The sequence below is a fragment of the Pseudophryne corroboree genome, chromosome 3 (genome assembly GCF_028390025.1).
Source record: "Pseudophryne corroboree isolate aPseCor3 chromosome 3, aPseCor3.hap2, whole genome shotgun sequence".
NCBI lineage: Eukaryota > Metazoa > Chordata > Amphibia > Anura > Myobatrachidae > Pseudophryne > Pseudophryne corroboree.
The window spans coordinates 277,736,426-277,744,232 of record NC_086446.1 but is presented as its reverse complement, the minus strand read 5'-3'; the positions used below and the strand labels follow the sequence as shown (position 1 = coordinate 277,744,232).

The 7,807-nt window shown below is 42.6% G+C and overlaps 1 pseudogene; it reads left to right on the top strand.

The window, feature by feature from the left end:
• Positions 1–6,323: 6,323 nt before the first annotated feature.
• LOC134898095 (5S ribosomal RNA) lies at positions 6,324–6,442 on the top strand (annotated as a pseudogene).
• The last annotated feature ends 1,365 nt before the right edge of the window (positions 6,443–7,807 follow it).

Below are 7,807 nucleotides of genomic sequence, written 5' to 3'. Positions count from 1 at the left end.
TAGTTTCTGTTGTCATTATGATTTCAAAAGAGTAAACACAGGTGTTTGACAATAAATGGCTTCACCCAACCACTAACCATGAGTGAAAGAAAAGTTTGTGAGTTATCATTCACATGTTCTGACAAATGGCCAGAAAATCACAAATTCTGCTAGGGTATGTAAACTTATGAGCACAACTGTATATATATATATATATATATATATATATATATATATATATATATATGTGTGTGTGTTTAAAAAAAAAAATCACAGTTTGTGGCTTTTTCTTGATTATTCTATTAAATTGCCTGTCATCAAATGAGTGCTTATAACCAATCAATAAAAAACAATAAAATTTGGCAGGTAGGGGGGGCCATTACTGTTGTTGCTATGGGCATTCTCACCCCTAAATCCACCCCTGGATGCTGGGGGAGGATCAGGTTGCTGTGAGGGGAGGTTAGGTTCAGGCTGCAGGGAGGGGGGTTAGGGTTAAGAACCCCCAGGGACATTTAGGCTTAGGCTGTGGGGGGAGAGGGTTAAGGTCAGGCTGCAAGAAAGGAGACTTAGTGTTAAGAGGGTTAGGGGTCAGGGTTAGGTAAGCTTTTTGAGAGGTGTCAGGATTTTATCCCAAACGGCGGGATATCATATGTATTTCCCTCCTGCATGTAGCTGCGATCCCAGCACTGTGACTGATGTTGCAAGCTAGGATCCAACATCGCGACCATTGGTAAACTCCAGCTCACTGGCGTTTCTATAATGGGTGCAGTGTGTGCGGTGCACATGGGCCCCTGAGTCCATAGGGGGCCCCCACTGCACCCATTTGTAAAATACTTACCCCCTCCGAAGTCCAGCGCCGGCATCCGCAGCACCGCTAGAACACAGTGAAAATGGTCCAGCAGCCATTTTCACGGCGTTCTGCGCATGCGCAGTAGAGTCTGAGCCCTCTAGTGCTCAGACTCTACGGCGCTCCGGGCAGAGGGCCCGACGGAGGAGGCTGAACACAGGCCTCCTCCTCTCTTAAAACGCCCCTGCTCCAGCTTACCCAGCTGATCAACGGAAGCGGGGGACTGCATGGCTAGGAAGTCCGTGTGATGACACGCAGACCCCTGGTCTCTCCTCCCACAAAATGCAAATGCAGGCAGAGGCTTGGAGAAACTGCATGCGGTATCACGGAACACATTCTGCACATGCGCAGAAGGGGTCCGGCGCAGACCATAAAACATTGGAGATGCGGGTTAGTCGACAGATTAACGTACTGTACATCTCTGAATCAGGCCCATAGACAACTCTGAATCAGAAACTTAAATTATGGCTATCTTGTATTTGTAACTAGATGATCTAGATGGGTGTTTGTTGTGCCACAATGTGCAATGTGTATCTGCCTCTGTGCTGTGTGATGGCTCTGCAAAATTACATCACCAGGAAGCTCCCCAGCATATCCAATCAGAATGAGCAGTGGCAACCCGGGAAGGAGAGACTTGTCCCTGCAGCATTTATACCGGCCAGTAACCCCGGGATGATACCGGGACCAACCCTGCTACTTTACAGGGTTGAAATGATTTGGCCCGGGACTCTTTCACACCAGCGCTAGACTCGGGAATAATCCCGGGATTTTAGGCTGGTGTGAAAGGGGTATTAGTGTGCGTGCATAAACTGGGTTCATGCATGCTTAAAGAGATACCCGATGGGCTGCAGAGGGATTCTTTTTGCACCCGGGTTTCCTTCTCTGTAGTATGGTTTGCCGGCGGCCGGGGTCCGGGCGACCAGCATCCTGGCGCCGGCATACCGACAGCTGGGCGAGCGCAAATGAGCCCCTTGCGGGCTCGCTACGCTCGCCACGCTGCGGCCACAGTGGCGCATGGTGCGCCACGCTATCTATTCTCCCTCCAGGGGGGTCTTGGACCCCCAAGAGGGAGAAAAGATGTTGGTATGCTGGCGGTCGGGATTCTGGCACCGGTATGGTGGCCGCTGGGAGGCCGGCCGCTGGCAACCTGAAGACCACCCGAAGGAGTGGGGCTTCAAGAATGTGCATTCATTTCCGCAATGGAATTCCAAAAAAAGTATGTATTTTTGGAGTTTGATGAATTGGTTAATGATCAAGGATAATGAATATGACCCTATGAAACATATCCCATTTTATGTATTAACTCTTTCAAAAAAAAAAACAACAACTGTGAACTCCACCTTCAGATTACATTCATTTATTGTCTTGAACACGCTGCTCTGTCACTGTGAAAAAACACATTGCTTTATCTGTCTAGGGCAGTGGTTCCCAAACTGTGTGCCGTGGCACCCTGGGGTGCCACGGAACACTTGTAGGGGTGCCTTGGGTTGTTGGTCCAGGACCAATTCAAATTATTTATGGTGAATGTAATAGGCAAAACCAGTGCAGGTGGCTGCCAATCATAAAATATGTGGCCAAACAGAAGCAAATCTTGTCCCTAACCACACAATTAAATCTAAGGATGACATTTAAACACAATTTACTTAATTTAATATTATATTCTAAATTTCTCAACAAGAAACTTTTGGCCTAGGGGTGCCGGGAAATAAATTTTGATACTCCAGGGTGCCGTGATTCAAAAAAGTTTGAGAACCACTGGTCTAGGGTCAGTCTTTTTTCCTAGCCATATAGTAAAAGCATCATTTCAGGTTCCTTTACCCTCTAGACTAGTGATAAGTGAGCTGAAAAATTTTGGGGGCTGCCTGGCACACCTCTGATTTTGGCAAGTCCCACATATTACCCTTAATCTCAGTAATAAACTAGACCAAACCATTGAATTTGAAAAGGCCCTTTGCTGTAAAGCAGGTATGTCCAAACTGTGGTACTCCAGCTGTTGTGAAACTACATATCCCAGCATGCCCTGACACAGTTTTGCTGTCAGAGAATGCTAAAGCTGTGTCAGGGCATGCTGGGATGTGTAGTTTCTCAACAGCTGGAGGGCCTATGTTTAAGTGAACTTGTACAATTGTAGTATTGTCTTTAGTACTTGCTCTGTTTTGTGAGCGTTGTCTTTTATAGCAGCTATATACATAACAATCTATCTTGCGCTGTGGAATTTGTAGTTCTTTACAAATAATCGATGATGAGTCGTCAGATTTTTTTATTGTTTATATGGCCGGAAACCTTGTGCGAACACCATTATTTTAAATGGACAATCGGTGCTAGGCACCATGTACTGTGAAAAGGGATATTTTGTTATGTTGTTACCATGTTATAATGAAAGTGCTGTGTGCAGTTGTGTGTACGCATGTTGAGTATATGGATTATGCACTTCTGTTATTTATACCGGATTTAATTTAAAAGCAGTTGGCAACTTCTGTGACATAGGAAGTGAAGGTAAGTGTCCATTACCCAGCCAGGGGGGTTGGTGGTGACTGAAATTCCCTCCAGGGATTATTGTGGAACTTCCTAAGAAGGTGTTAAGAGTGTGAAACGACCAAGACTTTGTTTATAATTCTTCCTTTGAAATGGCCTCTAGGTGGTCTCTTGTGTGTCTATGCTTTTGGAGAAAACTGTTTTCCAAGATTTCTTGTACATTTGGGGAAATTGAAAGCTAAGAATAATTGCTGTTTAAGCTAAATAGATACTTTGACTATGTGTGTTAAACTTTAAAAGGAGCAATGCAAATGACCAGTTCCTTTTTAATGTTACATCTTGGAATAGCTGGTCTGATTGGTATATAAGACCAACTATGGGAGGATTTCTCCATGCTGTATTATGTATTCGGATTATAAAAACTAGGTTTATGAGCCTTGTGTAGGTATATAATCTCTGACTATCAGAAAGGAGAATACTTCTGTAACATCTTGTATGCTGTGAATGGTCCTTAGAACCTTTAGCGATGGACTTAGTCTTTTTTTAAGACTTATTGAGCAACAAACATCTTGCCTTTAAGACAACTACATCAGTATCCTGCGACAACAGAATTGCAGAAAAAACAACTTTGCAGAAGACTCTTGTGTGGGTGCACTCTTGTTTTCGTTATATGACTATTTATTAAAACATAGCTTTTATTGATTCATTTAAAATAAATCCTCACTCTTATACTCCACCATGTTTGGTTAATAGAATATATTATATCTATATACACTAAAAGTGCTTCAAAAATTGGAAATGTTCTGGTTAGTCTATCACCAAAAGACTTGTAGGGGGATGTAGACACTATAGTTCTACATCCGATCCTAACCAACCAGCACAAGCGAAGCTTGTTTTAATGAGACCTCAATGGGTCATAATTAACCGGACCAGTCTTATCAGGAGTATGTGTCGCAACAGAATTATATACATATATAGGGGTTGCCTGCTAATTGCCCCCGTATTTAAGAGACAATAAGTTTAGCTAATTTTTTAGCTTTAGATATCTAGCAGAAAAAAGAAGAAAACAGAAGAGAAGAGGGAAAAGAAAGGGGGGAGAGAAAAAGTCGTGATCCTGCTGTTGGTATCCGGTCGGAGGGGGTCATTAATTACAACACCGGGTATTCTCTGGGGGTCTCCCTCACAGGTACTGACCCAGCCCGCCACCGTTTTGCTTCCAAGATCGGACGAGATCGGGCTCTGTCCGTGGGGTATGGTAGTAACTTTTGACGCAATTGGTCAACCCACCAATGAGAGTGCACCGATTAAAGATTTCAGAAAAAAGGCAAATGCGGATCTGCGGTCTACGTTAGACGCAGGTTTTCACCTGTGAATCATAAATGAGAGTCCGCTGATATAAGGAAATTTAAGACTACAGATGAAGATAAAGGTAGGTTAAGGGTAAGGGTACACGATCAGTATATGCTAAATATAGCCTATGTTAAATTAACACCAGTTGATCCCACCTATAACCGCCATATATTGTACCGCTAGGCAGGGAACATTAAGAGATCAATGTCACAGAGATCAGGTGTTATTTACAATAGGTACTGACAATTTGTTTGATAATTGAGACATACATATGTTATATCTAAAATCCCTGCTGTGGGCTAGATTGGACTAGAAAGGCTATAGCACATATACCAAAAAGACTCCCCCAAGAAAAATTTATGATTGTAAATGCAACCCAAAATATGGGACTGTTGCACTAGGAAAGACAAATATTTGGGGAGGGGTGTGTCCAATCAAACAAAAATGTCATCTGCTCTCAGTTATCTATATGGTAACAGATAATGATAAAAGATATAAGCAAAAATATAAAAAAGAGACAGGTACGTTTCTCATGTCCCGTCTATAGCAGGCAAAAATTGACACTGTATCTATCTGAGAAAACCTGAGTAGGTTTTGGTGTTTGTTAAATGATATTGGTTATAACAAGTTTGAACAAAATTTCTATGTGGAAAGATACAGAAAATACCAGTCCCTGCCCAGGTCCCTGGGTCAGTCTGGAGTTAGGAAGATCTGCATCATACTCCTGATGTCCGTGGTCAGAAGAGGAAAACGCGTTTCACCCGTCTTGCGGGCTTGTTCACTTCCAAAACTGCAGCATTGGAAGTGAACAAGCCCGCAAGACGGGTGAAACGCGTTTTCCTCTTCTGACCATGGACATCAGGAGTATGATGCAGATCTTCCTAACTCCAGACTGACCCAGGGACCTAGGCAGGGACTGGTATTTTCTGTATCTTTCCACATAGAAATTTTGTTCAAACTTGTTATAACCAATATCATTTAACAAACACCAAAACCTACTCAGGTTTTCTCAGATAGATACAGTGTCAATTTTTGCCTGCTATAGACGGGACATGAGAAACGTACCTGTCTCTTTTTTATATTTTTGCTTATATCTTTTATCATTATCTGTTACCATATAGATAACTGAGAGCAGATGACATTTTTGTTTGATTGGACACACCCCTCCCCAAATATTTGTCTTTCCTAGTGCAACAGTCCCATATTTTGGGTTGCATTTACAATCATAAATTTTTCTTGGGGGAGTCTTTTTGGTATATGTGCTATAGCCTTTCCAGTCCAATCTAGCCCACAGCAGTTATTTTGAATATAACATATGTATGTCTCAATTATCAAACAAATTGTCAGTACCTATTGTAAATAACACCTAATCTCTGTGACATTGATCTCTTAATGTTCCCTGCCTAGCGGTACAATATATGGCGGTTATAGGTGGGATCAACTGGTGTTAATTTAACATAGGCTATATTTAGCATATACTGATCGTGTACCCTTACCCTTAACCTACCTTTATCTTCATCTGTAGTCTTAAATTTCCTTATATCAGCGGACTCTCATTTATGATTCACAGGTGAAAACCTGCGTCTAACGTAGACAGCAGATCCGCATTTGCCTTTTTTCTGAAATCTTTAATCGGTGCACTCTCATTGGTGGGTCGACCAATTGCGTCAAAAGTTACTACCATACCCCACCGACAGAGCCCGATCTCGTCCGATCTTGGAAGCAAAACGGTGGCGGGCTGGGTCAGTACCTGTGAGGGAGACCCCCAGAGAATACCCGGTGTTGTAATTAATGACCCCCTCCGACCGGATACCAACAGCAGGATCACAACTTTTTCTCTCCCCCCTTTCTTTTCCCTCTTCTCTTCTGTTTTCTTCTTTTTTCTGCTAGATATCTAAAGCTAAAAAATTAGCTAAACTTATTGTCTCTTAAATACGGGGGCAATTAGCAGGCAACCCCTATATATGTATATAATTCTGTTACGACACATACTCCTGATAAGACTGGTCCGGTTAATTATGACCCATTGAGGTCTCATTAAAACAAGCTTCGCTTGTGCTGGTTGGTTAGGATCGGATGTAGAACTATAGTGTCTACATCCCCCTACAAGTCTTTTGGTGATAGACTAACCAGAACATTTCCAATTTTTGAAGCACTTTTAGTGTATATAGATATAATATATTCTATTAACCAAACATGGTGGAGTATAAGAGTGAGGATTTATTTTAAATGAATCAATAAAAGTTATGTTTTAATAAATAGTCATATAACGAAAACAAGAGTGCACCCACACAAGAGTCTTCTGCAAAGTTGTTTTTTCTCCAGTTTTTCCCTGACTCTGGGTGCACCACCAGGTACTAATACTTGTAGGTATACCTACCATACATATGAATGTAATTCTGGTTCAATCAATTATCTCTGAAATTTTAGGACTGGTGCGGAGTCACAACCCTGTTCATGGACAACAGAATTGCACCCAATTCCATTCAATTTTCTGGCTGTTCTAAGTTGAGCCCAGTGTCTCCAAGCTCTGCCCTCTGCCAGCTACCCCGCAGAGAACTGGTCAATGGTGAGGGATCAGTGGGAACTAGCAGACACCAACTAGAAGGTGTTGCAGCAGCAGCGTGTCCATGCATACTCAGGAGTAGGTGGATTTCAGGTGCCAGTGGTAGGAACCTCAGTGGAAATAAGTGGTTCCAGGTGCCGATTGTAGGAGCCTGTTGGTGGCAGCACATTACTCACCCACTGCACAAAGGGCAGTTACTGACAGTAAGAGGGAGTCCCCTAACAGTCCAGGTCCAGTGGGACCAAACAAAATCTGTGATTGTTTGGAGCAGCAAGATGCATCTGGTCACAGCCTATTTGACAAAATTATCCTGCTGTCATAATGGCGCGGTCTTGACAAAGAGTAAATAAGATAACTTACACAATCACTTTGATGCCGATCATGAAACCAGCTTCCCTACTGTGCACATACTATAATGTAGTCTACAAGCTACAGTTGCTAACATTTATCTAAGGATGCCACGAGCTCAGAGCAGCTAAGATTTTCCGAGCTTGGTAAATTGATATCATCTGGTGGTTCTCTCAGAACTAAAGTGCCCCCCCATTGCTTAAATAAAGCCACAATCCCCAGAAAAAGCAGATTTTCAGAGG